Here is a 14,007-nt window from a genome sequence, read left to right as displayed (position 1 = left end):
TCGAGATCCAAGTTTTTAGGTTCTGAAGCCAGGTCCCCTCCTTCCGAATCCTTTTCCCCTGGATTATCACCTGAAGCAGCCCGTATCTATCAATATTTCTCATGATATGACCGAAATATTCCAACTTTCTCCTTTTTATGGTGTTAGCAACCTCGAAGTCTTTGCAGAGTTTCTCGAGAACTTTGTTGGTTACACACGGTCAGTCCAGGAAATTCTGAGAATACGTCGGTACAACCACATTTCGAAGGCCTCCAACTTTTTTTGAAGAATCTTCGGTCAACGTCTACGATTCAGCGCCGTATAAGAGAATATAACATCTGAGTAGTCTTAACTTGGTATTTCAGTTTAAGTCTCTATTCCTTAACACTGATCCCATTTTGATGAAAGTGGCTCTGGATTTTTCGATACGGCACTTTATTTCCAAGGAGTGATCCCACTGGTCATTAACTGTGCTGCCCAAGTTTGTATATTTCGATATTCTTTCTATATTTTTACTATTAACTACTATCTGACCGGGCAATACAGCATGAACTTCGTTTCTTTTGATGTTACGATCTAAGCCGTATTTTGAGGACCAGGGAACTGCTCATTCACGTGCTCCGTCACATGTCTCTTGAAATGTGGGGTGCCCCTTCACGATGCAAGCACATCTTCAATCGTGTTTTGAACGTTTAAGCCTTTTGCGTCAATCTACCTTTACCAGAAGGACGAGTGAGCACTGCCTGGGAACTGTCATAGTCAAAAACGTTTCCCCATTCATACGGAGTGCCTATCACTGCCCCCCACCCCCTCTCTCTCTCGTTCATTCGTGCTTCAAAGGGTAAAACGAGAAATGCCGTGGGCAGGGTGGAAATTGTTAACAGTGTCGACATGGTGGCATCGCCACTTACCGTGCTCCGTCGGGGCCCACCATCTGGTTCACTCTTGTGTCGTGACTGTCAGACAAGAAGGCGTCCTCCAAAGAAGAATCGGAGGTCGTTCGTGATCGGCAAGATGGCGACTCTCGCTCAGGACGTCCCGCAACTGTTTCCGCTTCTTAAAAAGTGTTCTGCGCCGAGGACCGCACCTGCAGACAGAGTAACAGTTCTGATAAATCCTTATCTCGACCTGGGAGGATAAACCATGCGTGTTGAGTGACGATTTGGTACGGTACGAGAATCCTCAGGTAGGATAGCCGGTAACCCAGTGGAGATTCGAACCAAAAATCCCCCAAGAACATGTCTGAAGTGTTGCCACATTACCACGTAATTCGATAAAAAAAACGGGGAGGGACCAACCAACCAACCAAAAAGCTAACTGAGGGCGGAGGCCTGCGCAAGCGCAAGCATCGTCCCTACCTAGGTGAAACCATTCCTGCGCACAAGGCGCATTGCTGGAAATGGTAAACGGTCTTAATTTAAAAAAAACGGAAATTTCGCTAACGCTAATGGGGTTTCGTCGTGGCGGGAGCCTCGACCATTACAACTGGGATCCGTTGCTGCTGATGGGAGGTCATCCCGTCAGGCAAGTTGTCCAAAGGAATTTGGTTGGTTGGATCTCTGGGGTTTGAACCCAGAGAGGGAGGGGCCGTTTCGGCTGAAGGCCTCTGCGGCATGGGGGGAAGATCAATTCAGCTGATGGCCTCCGTGATCGGGGTGGGGGTGGCGGGCCGTGCCCCTATTAAGTTATACCCTGGCATTCGCCTTACAACTGAGGAAAAGCACGGAAAACCTCAGTCAGGGTAGCCGAGTAGTCTAACCACTCGTTGTGCCGATTTGGCCGTCTTTTGGGGACGGCCTCGGCTGGCCTGCTGAACATCGGTCGCCCTCGGTTGCCCTTGGGCGACCTCTGGTAGCCCTCGTTCGGCACGAGTCCCACTGGACACAACCAAAAAGCTAACTGAGGGCGGAGGCCTGCGCAAGCGCAAGCATCGTCCCTACCTCTCTCCAGGCTGTGCCGGGGGGGCTCCACTCCCAACTACCGGCCACTCCAACCACTGTACTCTCACTCCACTCACCACACACTTAAGCGAATCAACGGGGAGGGAGAAAAATTGAATAACATTTAATTACTCGGTCCGTACCGCAAAGGAAACAACTCGTCTCTATAACGACGGATAATCGGTTACTAGTGTTAGTGCCTGGTAACTGAGAGAGTCTTATTTGCTACAACCGTCGGCTCATTGTGAATCGGGCTTTCCACTTACACTCCACAGACAGAATGTGTTTTGTACGCCGAACGTCAGCTGACTGTCCTGTACATTCTTCGAACTTCTGGGACAGGTCAAAGCTTCTCTGACGTCAAGTTCGATGATCAGTGTCCGTCCGTCCGTCTGTGTCGCCTGACCAACTAATTCGCTTATTTCAGACGCTGACGAAAGTCAGAGGAACTGGAGCCTTCGAAGTTACTTACACGCGACCAGTGCAGAATCACGACTTGAAAAAGCTTTTATTTTTCCATTGTTTTTGGGGAGATGTGGAAGGGGGGGGCAGAGACTTCTTATGAATTCTAAAAAGTGTCCAAGTAGGTAACACAAACGAGTTTATCCGTTTTTATCATGAAATGTCATTTGTTTATAAATTTCCATAGCGACCAGTCCGTCAGAAACAGTTCGAAAAAATATATTTTCCTTCCATTCACCCTGTCAAATGTTAGAGGCATGAGAATCAAACAAACGAGATAACTCGTTCGTAGCACGAGAAGGTTAGGCAATCTTCGCTGAAGTACATAATTTAATGTATAAACTCCAGTATCGCCTAACACGAGTTCTTAATTTATGAAAGTAAACGAAAAAGCTGCTAGCAGTCATTTTTTCACGTGTTAAAACACGGGAGTGAATTCTTGGCTCTGCAATGGCCCTCATGGAACCGAACAATTTATTGACGAAAGAATGATGTTAGGTCGGGTCTAACCCGGAAATACACCAATGAAAATCAAAGTGAGAGGTGGACTGTCAGATACATTTTTCGGTACGACCTTGCAGCATGTCTAAGCAACCTTGTAACCAACATGGCGGACAAAGCAAGTGATTATGGTGGTGTTTGAGTACGAAACGAAGATCATGGCTTTAAGTAAAGTGACTCATGAATGCAGAGTGGAAACTGGCCTACATCCGAGGGCGAACCAGACATCGTACGTTGTGGACTGGCGAGCGAGTACACCACCGACATGTACCGACAACATCCATCGTCTGGCTGTTCCGTTATTTTATTCAACGACGCTGTATCAAGTTGGGCGATCCCGGGGCCGCGTATTCCGGGCTTACATGACATCGGAACAGCGGATTCGAATCCGGTTCGGAATGTGACTTCCGGACTTGTGGGTCGTTCTGGTAGAATATGACCGATGTATCAGAGGTGCTTGCCGCCTCCATCACCAGTGCGAAACGTCGATCAATGTGTCATCAGACTACACATCCGGGAAGACAGACCCATTTATGAAATATCTATCGAAATGTTTAGAACATGTAAAAAAAATGCCATTGCAGCGAATTCTACAGAGGACAGTGAGTTTCAGCTGGGAAGAAGAACTCATCGGGGTGGGGAATCTAAGAAAAAGGAGGGAGGTGGAGATAGGCCAATGGACCTTGGAAATGATGAGGAATGAGAGCCTAAGGCAGAAGGATGGGCGATTTATGTTCACCGAAAGAAATGAATGCAGGAAGAACGAACACTTGGGTCAACCCACTTACGAAAGCGCCCTCTCCTCCTTTGTCTCGGGAACTGCGGTTCTGACACATTCCTCAGGGCAATGAAACGTTCAGAAATTTGTCTACACAGCAGAAAGCTCGGCTAGTCAAATCGCACACCGCCACTCAGGTCACAGGAGGAGTATGGCAAACTGCGGGAGTACGCCAGGGTACAGACAGGCAGTCAGCTTCTCAATGACCTCGTACCGCGGTAGTCGAGCGGTTAGAATCGGTTCAAAACCTCAGACGTGAAGTGGCAACAGATTAATCCCGAAATAAAGCAAAACTACACCATCAAAGGCACGAGATTTGACATTCTCACGGCGAAGATGTCGATATTCTTTGTACTAACGCCATGCGGCGCTGTAAGTTGATAACAACGTTTCGGAGGAACATACTGCTTCCATCTTCAGGTCGGAAATGGTGGAAGTAAGATTCCTCAGAAAATTCAGAAACCATCTACAGATCCATAAGGCATCACGACCCACAAATGTGTCATGATCAACTGAAACCGTTCTTATATTACATAAAATATGTAACGTAAGCAGTTGAGAGAGCGTTGTCAAATTTCGTGAAAAGAGGCGATAAAGACCTCCAATTATGGGCCACTTATGAATTGCCACCGTCACAACCCTAACACCCATTAAAAAAATAAGCCGGCAGTTAAGTTCGTACTATAAAGTACAAAGTGTTAACGTCACTTGATTATTATGAATGGCAAAATTGGCCACCCACAACATAAAACATCTGCCTGACGGCCTGGTATGTGGTGAATAGACTAGAATGAGGAAGTTACTAGATTGTTTCGCCACCTAACCCCCCCCCCCCCCCCCCGCGGCCAATTTTCACAACACTGACAAGTGATTCCACTTCCCTCCCTGGCCCCGGCTGGTTGGCAGGCGCGCTGAGTCATGGGTACACGTCGTCGGATATCGCTGAGCAGATCCTTGGCTAGTTTGAATTCGGCGAAGCCGAACGGAGGTTTGTGCGTAAGTCGAGGAACGTCTGCACACACACACACCGACTATATCGCTGTGTGTGTGGGGGTGTGAGTGTTTGGTTGCGTGGCGACGACAGACGACGACCCCCTCCCCCCCAAAATTAAATTAAAAAGAATCCGCGCCGACAACAATAACAAAAAGCAACGATGCTGGTCAGGAAAGGTGTTTCGCGCATCCGTTTAACGGGCAACAATGTAGCAACAAAACAAAACACGACGCTGTCTTGAGAATACTTCAATTTTAAAGAGAGAGAACGGTCTGGAAGGAGGGTCAGTATTCGTAAAGTTTTCGAACAACAAGAAAAAGAAACACACAAATTCCTGGTGTGCGAGTTGGCAGAACGGCTGGAGAGAAGACCACTCAAACTCAGAAAGGAAAGTCTGTACTTACAGAAATTAAAGTCATTTTGAGAACCGGAAGTGATGAAGAAATGTCGGTAGCTGTGAAGTGAACTGACACTCGCTTGTTACGTTATTTGTTTATATTGGATTACCGCCCCTTCTTCCAGTCAGGACAACTGGTAAGTCGAGAATTTATGATTTAAAGTTTATTTTATAATTACGTGAGCCATCGTTGTAGCTCATTCATGCCAGTCGAAGACACGACAAAATACAAATTTGCTAACTAAATCATGGCCTCTCGTAAAAATATGCAGTACAGATTCATGTATTTATGACATGTTCGTATTAAACCTCGAAATTTAATATTCATGTGTACACATGAAATATATAATCGGCAAATTTGTTGCAAATAGTGTTGGTTCGTACCCACCACTCACTGTCTTCCAATTTGTCGAGACGAATATCTGGTTATGTTGGACCTGCGGTTTATGCTACTAGGGAGTTGGGAAAATCACGTAAGTTAATTAATTATATGCGACAGAAACGGCCAACTTTGTTTTTATAGCGAAATACTGACGGTAGATTTTAATTTCATTTGAATTTGATATAATCAGCGATGCAACAATGCTGCGTGAATTTAAGATTGATATTAATGCATTTGGTACGTGTGTTTTAATCAATTGTGTATCTTGGTTTCTGCAGTAAGTAAATGAAAGTTATAACAGTAGGATAGACATTCATTTAATAGTGTCAAAGCTCAACTGTCTGTCCAGCAAGCTTAAATTTTTTTCGTATACATGCAGTGAGGCCAAACTGTATTCATGTGTGCGTTGATACCACATTCATGATAATCTTTTCAACAATAATATCCAGCCATTTGCACGGAGAGAATAGATCCACGTTCGATTTATCTTATGTTTTCTTAAAATTTAATTTATGTGTCTGCTAATACGTGGCGCTCGTTGCCTCTGTAGTGAAAAGGGGGGGAAATTACGTCGCAATAATGCACATTCATTTGTTTCGTTGATGATAGAATTCTACCCGTCATATGTTTTTGATTGTGTTGCACTGAAAGTCGTGTACATTCTTCAAGAAATCAACCCGTCTTCCGCGTAAGAAGATTGTACAACCACAATTTTTAAAATTTATTTAAAATTTACGCGTTAAGGAAGCCGACATTTGACAACCATTTGACTTTTTTCTTTACCCGTTACGTAACCAATCCGCTGTGATGACTACAAAATGGCGCTCGATATTACAATAATAGTTCGTAATTAATGGAAATGATGGTCGGAAAATGAAGTCTCTCTACTTTTCTGTCTTCCTGAGGTTTATTAGTGTACAATTACGACACTAAAAGAATCTTCCAGAAATCCAGCTTGTGTGTCTCTAAACGCACATAAAAATGTCAAAACGGTGCGGAGTGGCGCGAAGTTTAGTTGAAATATAGCAGCATAACTCTAAATGTATTAGACTAAAGGACAGCCAGATTAATCCATATATAATAATCTATAATTTACTCCGCATTTCATAGTTTTCCTTAAGAAGTGATTGTTATTCACTTGATGAAGAAATTCCTTCGTGTGTGTAACCCCCAGGGTTCATTGTAGTGGTCGCAACTCTCCGTCATGGATCTCTGAGTACGATGAATCCAGTTCGCACACTCTCACCTTGTTTCCCTGAGATCTGTTAACAAAACTACGCTCTCATATCCGAGAAGAGTCGAGCTGACACAGCAGAGAGCCACATTAAACTTTAAGACGCAGTCCATTCACATATTTTGGAGCAGCGTCTTATCTGCCAGAGAGCAGCAAGTCACACTGAAGTCATCTCTGCGGGATATTTATAGTACAATGATGTCAGCCCTGTAATTTGAATTTTTTTGTTCTCCATCAGCTAGTACGTAAACCGTTTTGCCAAGAGTTACGAGTTTATTTTCCCACTCTCTATGCTCGTAAGAAACACGTCACGGAGGCGTATGGGGGGCCCGGAGGTAAAGATCCACACATTCGTGATGGAATTGAGCTATTGGCTTCATGCTGCTGTCGATCTGTAATTAATTACACTGGAGGCACGTTCATTAAAAGTCCGCCATTGGATCTCATCATGGGCCAGCTATATCCAGTTCAGAACATAACATCATTACTCCATTTTAATATTATCCTCTCATGTTATCTCCCTTTGAGGCTTCCGAATAAAATATACAATTTTCAACCTACGATTCCGGCAAATTTGAGTAAAATGCACATTTATTATGGTAAGGGATTCGTATGCATTCGCCCAATTATAAAGTCGTAGGGACACCCCTTAAGGGCTCATTCAATATATTCGCAGCTGCTCCCCCCCCCCCCCCCCGAAACCCCAAATATATGTTAAAATAGGAAGCTCCAATCCGTGGACAAACGTTCCTAAGAATCAGTATAAAAGGCTTGGACGTTCTGGTGTACACATTTGACTGAAGAGAGCTGAATCGTGGAAGGAAATTGAATGCTGTTGAACCTGAATGTACTTATGTCTCTCTTGGTAGGAACCCCCCTGCATCTCAGCCAGCAACCGGTCTTCAGTGCCAGGGGTTAAGGCGTCTTGAATGGGATGCCATTGTATATCCACAGAACACGGCTTGCCTGATGCTTTGTTGAGCAACAACTGTCCGTTGCTCCTATCAAACTTGAACTAGATCCTTGTGCAAATTCCACTTCTTTTGTTTCATTGTTGCGTTCTGAATCCGCGCGTTTGTCGTCCTTGTAACTTTACCCGTCTGCAGTAGATGGTGCTCGCGCACAGTCGTGTTTTGTCACGTCAGTAAGAGATTAATCAATCTTTGGCGCAGGTAAAGGCTTGTAATAGGCCTGACATTTTTCTACAACCGGTAATCGACCCATAAAACATGTTAATATACGGACTGTAACTTCTGGCTAAATTTTAAGGTTAACTTCTACACGAAAACAGTAGAATTTCGTATGAACATTTTTCCCCGAAAGACCGTCCATTCTCAGTTGCCTCTGCAGAAACATTCGTTGGTCGAGGTGGCTTGGCCTGCTCATTGCCGTCGATTAAGGAGGTCCAACACACGAACGAGAATATAAAATGTTCATAGAAAAAAATTCCCATCGATTCTCAGTTTTACGTCCCGAAGCTGCAAACGCCAACTGATCCATGTATTGGTGGAGTCTTGTGTTTTCTTTGCGGTACGGACTGAATTCATAAATATTTAGGCGGTCTTCGGCTTCGAGGGGTTAATTCAAGAGTGTCTTATGGACACGTTCATGTGTGTCTGCCTTTCCTTCATTACGCTGTTGCCCTGATTCTTGGATATTACGGTACCGTTTGCCTTAGACACCATTGTTACAGTTGTTATTCGTTCCAGTCGTGTTTTTCCTTCGCGAGAACGTCATAATCTCCTGTCATTTGTAGCAAAATATTACTGTAATATCGTCAGACGCGGTCTAGCAAACGTAATGTAAAACATTGTTTGTTGTTCCCGCTTCAAAGTTTCGTGTCAAATGCAGAAACAAAATGGAGAAGGGCGAGTATTGCTTTCATGTCAGAGATTTTATCGTTTTACGTTTAATTCCGTGACAGGCACTGGATTCAACTCGTTATCAAGATGATATATATTTATTTCAGAATCGCTCTCGTGTGCTTCGAATTCTAATAATATTAGGTTGTTATTCAAGGTCATTTTCTTACAGAGCTTTCTATAATTCAGGCTTGCGATGCTAATAACACGGCCTTGTACAAAGTGTCGGATCGCGTGCAGTGGTGGATTTTTATACTCGTTACGGAAATACAAATTTCGTTCGTGACTGGAGATGGTTGAACACTTTTTTTCTTATAATCCACCGATACACAAATTTTCTGGAGCTGTAGCAATTGGAGGGGTGTTTTAAAGAACTCGCAACGTCGTCATACCGTGTTCACGACGTTGCGTTCAATCAGCCGAGGCAGAACATTCTTGTGTCCTGGATGCTGCATTTACAGAACTGGTAATTCTGCTCAAGCGACAACGTTTTGAAGCAGGACCAGTACGAAGAAGTTACTTCTCTCCTGGTGGCGGGGTGTTGTGGTCACGACAAAGAACCCAGCGGATTTCTTGAGTATCTGAGCGACTGTTGGCTTCCATGGTATTAATTATTATTTAATAAATTAAATCCGGCGGTAACATCTTGGCATGCCCAAGCGAACTCCTGACATGGCAAAAACGCAACATATCGTATAACGATGGCTTCATACACGGCGATGAATGCTAATATGTGCCTGCGTTGAACGGAAATGTCTGTAATGGAAGATGTTAAGGGATATTCCCGTCTCGTAATAATCAGATTTTACTGAATAATAGCAATACCATTTACGAAATCTGTTATTATTTTTATTTATATTCAGTTTCCTATGTAAACTTACTCTCATAAGCAAATACCTTCCAAGGAAATACGTTTTTAATCCTTTCAATCCAGAGAGAGTTTAAAAATTATTTAAGAACTCAGTCCGTACCGCAAAGAAAACAAAGACTTCACCAATACAAGGATCAAATGGTTTGTGATGTGTAAGGAAATAGTCGCTGTTTCCAATCAGAATCACACGACACCCATAAACACAAATTGGAGAATTTCTGATTCTTAAAACACTTTTAAAGGGTTAATAATCAGACGCCTCACATATCACGACGTAAAGAAAGCAGATAAATGTCTGGTCCTGGCTCCAGCACGCAGTGCAGTCTGGAAGACTTTTATTTTGAAGCGGGCTCTTCACCTGCTGGCCTCTCTCAGGGGTTATTTAGTCAGCCATGATTGACGGCGGAACACAAAGGGAAATGACAGGTGTGTGGGTCAACCCCAAACACCTGTCGAATGTATTCCCGCCCCGAGCAGCTGCTCCAACTATTACGAACAAAAATTTCCCTCCGTCCTTTAATAATTATAAATGTATCTTTTGAAATCGGTGAACAAAGGACAGTTGTTAAGATTTAAATGCATAAACTGAGAAATCTGATTGATTTTGTTTAGAGTGGGATAACGGAAAACCGACGAAATTGAGAATCCCCCCCCCTAAAAAAAAATCTGTTCGCACAGAAGCAACGAAGAGTAGCGAAAGGAAACAATGACAAATGAAAGATTAAAAACGAAATGAGAGACTTGAAAGAACGAATTTAAATTACCTGTTCCCTTTTTTTAAATTAGATTTGCTTATATGATTTTTTAATCTCTACTAGTTGAGAAATTTCCCCTTGTTCTGGACAGCGAAGTAAGAGACAGGTTTGGAAGGAATAACTTACTAATGAATGTATAAATAAAGAAAGGATATTAATAATGGACGAGGGGAAAAAAAAACAGACAGAATTTAAATGTGCAACTTTTCGTGCGTGGGGCTTGTCACTTAACCCTCGGCAAGGACAGAAATTTCCCTCGTCCTGTACATCTGTGCAGAGAATGCAAGATTCCGAAGGCCGGCCCAGCGCCTGCCAGCAGATTCCTGAACGCTTGGTCATCGCTTGAAACTACCTTCAGCTTCGTCGTCTGCTTTCGGGACTTCACGAGCACTTCCGAACAGCAGACTCTAAATTTAGAGGCTCATTCCAAGCGGTCTGCATATAAACTGCAGGCTTCGTACAATACACCAAGTTAGGAGTTTAAAATCCCTCTAAGTGTTGTTTTAATTAAGGAAAAAAGGCTGTTGAAACTTCCGTTTGAACTCCCTACCCTTCCGTGACGAAATTACAACCCAGTCATTCAAACGTACGATTTCGCTTCTAGTGTCCTGTTTCTGTCAGTATGACAAGGCAGGTTGCTGGCCGGACGACCACGGTTCAAATCCCAGCGGGGCATTTTTACTTTTCGCCCACGCAGTCTCCTTTCCTCGTGGGGTAAAGCGGCCGGAGCGTGAGGATGACCACCCACCTCCCACTGTCGAGGTTAAGAATGCGTGGAGCTGTACGGCCACTCCTCCATACGTCTCCATGGCGCACTGCGTTATTTTACGTCAGGTACCTTGATGTTAATGCAACCATCACGAGGCTAACAGAAACACCGGAATAGCCTAGTTATTTCATCTGTTAAAGAAGACTCGTTCTTACTAAAATCTTTCTGAGATCAGATTTGATCTGTCTTACTGTTCCTGCGTCTTTGTTATGATCCACGAACTATATCATTGGCAGCGTACAACGCAGTAAACTTGGCGAGGTCTACTGTCACATCGCGCGACTGTACGACAGGTACGATGACGTCATACTTCCCGCATTTCCCTTCCCTAATTAGCAGCTGACACCGCTGCCTCATCACGATATTTCCAGCAGACTTTCTCCTGTTGTTGCCTAGACAACAGACGCCGTCCTTCGCCGCCGAAACGACCGTCGTCAGATTCGGCCTTTTCGTGTGGAGGGCCTTAAACGCGGGACTGTCCAAACATGGAACGAACATAACAAATACTCAACCCTTTAAAACACGCTTAAGAACCTATAACTCTGCGCTGAATTGTGCCAACAGCGTGTTTATGCGTTTCTTATGATTCTCAGAATGAACAGCGATCATTGCCCTAAACAGCGTTAACCAGCGTTGTGTTTTCTTTCAGGTACGCACTGAATCTTTTTTGTAAATGAGCTTCAACGCCGTTACTCGGTCTCAGTGGGCGGAGTCCTTTTTGATAAAACTAAAATTCACTCGGCTGTCCAATAAATTCCCCGCCTCTTACGCGACCGAAATGTTCATCACCGTGTCCAGAACAATCCGCCACTGGTCCTTTTCCTAAGCCAATCGAAAGCAATTCTTCCACTCACGCATTTTAATATTATTTACTCCGCGAAGTGTTCCTCTCCCTTAATATTTGCGTTATGGTTACAGGACGTATGTATTTGATAAGGTGTCGTCAAACTACGAAGCAGTCACGGCAAGTGGCTGAATACCCTATAAAGTTACGAGCTCCGAATCTTCGAACAGAAGAGCGTGTACACCCTGTTTCGTAAATAATTAGATCGTAAAATGTTTACCTGAAGTTACATACGAGTCATTTGAGATATTCTAATTACTTGCCATCCAGAAAACGTGTACATGGTCCAGATATTTAGAGCATGGTGGGACACATTCCCTGTGCTTAATTAAACACCACTCAATCAAGACTTCTAGGGAGTGGAGGTGTTCTTAACTTAGGCATTAGATGGATTGTCTGTTCTGCCGACCGAGTTCCGGGTACCCATTCAGTAGAAGGCAGAATGGACCCGGGCGATGAGATGGGGTCCCTCTCGTCCGCGTGTTTGTGGTCCTTCGACGTATTCGTGTCCTCAATGTAATTTAGGGAGTTTCTAGCAACAACTCGTTTATGAGTGTTACTGTTATCCACACATTGAAAGTTCCTTTTTGTAAAGAATAACGTTACGGTTCCGTTCGACAGTGCAGGTGACTGACGGACGGACAATAAAGAAGAATACGGTACAGAGATTAACAGGACGAAACGAGACAGAAGGTCGAAAAACTAACCGGAATGCACAATCTCCACATGCAAATCATGGATTACAAATACGCGGCCCAACGTACCACAAACCTGTCCCTGCCTTGTCTTAACAACCACTGCCTGAGCTTGTCTCTCCGACCAGCCTTTCTTAACCTAACCTAACCTAACCTAACCTACTTCACAAAATGGCGTCTTCCCTAAGACCAAAGGGCTTAGTGATATTTCTTTAGTATTCTGACAGCGACTATCCCAGCCTTCATTATAGAGGATCCCCCCCTTGACCGCTGTCAAGGAATACGTCAGCGCTGAAAGGAAGACGTCGAGGACCGAAGTCTGTGGTCAGAAATGACTGCATCGGTTGTCATTTTGTAGACGAGCGTCGTCTAATAATCAACTGAATTGAATGTGCCCTTCACCGACCTTATTTAAAGCAAATATGGGTTCGTGGCGACAGAATATGTTATGTGAACAAGTGTTTGTTCAGTAGGTTGTACGTCGCTTGTCGGTACAACGTAGTTTTCTTTTTCAATGTCAACACATCCTGAATTATACATGCCCCAGTTACGTAAGCCACTGTCTGGTGGTGGTGGGGGGCTCTTCGTAGCAGGGCAGAAATTAAGACATCTGTTGCTAAGAAGCAGTGGTTTTATGTCGTTTAATCCAGCGTGGGATGAGTTTCGTTCTTCGCCCGCAGTTGACAGAAAGTTCATTGCAGTTTATTCACATTTTGCTCGCTAACTTTGACATAACCAGGCACAATGTTTCACATGCTCTTCCTTGGTTCGTACGCATTCCTCCCAAGTTCTTACCAGCGCGTAACGCACGTCCCGGTTCAAGATCTGACATTCTTCATCGAGCTGGACAGTTGATGACAGTGACAGTTACTGCCACATACTGACAGTATTAACGAGATTTCTTTTCTGATATCAGATAACTATTTTGCCATACGGAGTGACACGATACTTCGTGGTCATCTGGGTTCTGATGCCGCGGTTACCAACGCCTTGGAAAATCGTATCGCCTCCATCTTCAGGGTGTATTACTCAAACCGCGTGCAGCTCGTAAAAGAGGCCTTTAGGGACCTCAGATCATAAAAAAAAAACGTGGCCTCAAACAGCACGCCTAAGTTGCGTAAAAATCGGTCGATTGAAGAGTTTCGCAGTTCCGCCTGATAACACCACCTTGGGACTGTCAACTGTGCGGTCACGTGACGGCCGCAAAGTGGAGCCGAGTGGTTAACCCCCCCCCCCCCCCCCCCGGGGGGTAGAAGAACCTTGATAGCCAATTTTGGTGGCTCAAACCAGGCCAAGACCGCTCTCCGTTTGCTCCCCACCTTCGTGCGTCATGACTTCGTGCTCCCACAGTTAATCTAGGGTCGTTAAACGACTGATGAAACAAGTCGGTCTAAAACTTCATGTAAAAATTAACCAGTTGAAACAGAAGCTTACCCAACCGTTTAAATACTCGGTCCGTACCGCAAAGGAAACGCAACGCGTCTGGATGACAGCGGCCGATCGGAAATATTCCACAGTCCGGAAACTGGTCGTGTTGGCAAGGA

At 44.4% G+C, this 14,007-nt stretch overlaps 2 protein-coding genes across 7 annotated transcripts in view; one reads left to right on the top strand and one right to left on the bottom strand.

Annotated features, from left to right (window-relative positions):
- Positions 1–14,007, bottom strand: part of LOC110833316 (uncharacterized) — a 171,075-nt gene that overhangs the window by 101,145 nt on the left and 55,923 nt on the right. The window contains exons 1-2 of one of the 2 annotated variants that reach the window (XM_022071231.2): positions 6,680–6,780; positions 891–1,066 (exon numbers count right to left, since the gene is read on the bottom strand). The gene's annotated coding sequence lies outside the window, so the exon portion shown is untranslated. Of the gene's footprint in view, positions 1–890; positions 1,067–6,679; positions 6,781–14,007 lie in introns of those variants that run through there. The other variant, XM_087348221.1, reaches the window with a different exon arrangement.
- Positions 1–14,007, top strand: part of puc (dual specificity phosphatase puckered) — a 59,148-nt gene that overhangs the window by 10,354 nt on the left and 34,787 nt on the right. Inside the window, exon 1 of one of the 5 annotated variants that reach the window (XM_022071238.2) lies at positions 4,609–5,188. The exons of the other annotated variants lie outside the window; for them this stretch is intronic. The gene's annotated coding sequence lies outside the window, so the exon portion shown is untranslated. Of the gene's footprint in view, positions 1–4,608; positions 5,189–14,007 lie in introns of those variants that run through there. 5 annotated transcript variants of the gene reach the window in all.

The sequence above is a fragment of the Zootermopsis nevadensis genome, unplaced genomic scaffold, assembly GCF_977971745.1.
Source record: "Zootermopsis nevadensis isolate Lab colony 2312 unplaced genomic scaffold, Znev_1.0 Znev_ptg000012l, whole genome shotgun sequence".
NCBI classification, from domain to species: domain Eukaryota; kingdom Metazoa; phylum Arthropoda; class Insecta; order Blattodea; family Termopsidae; genus Zootermopsis; species Zootermopsis nevadensis.
The sequence above is the reverse complement of the archived record's forward strand: the minus strand, read 5'-3'. Positions and strand labels throughout refer to the sequence as shown.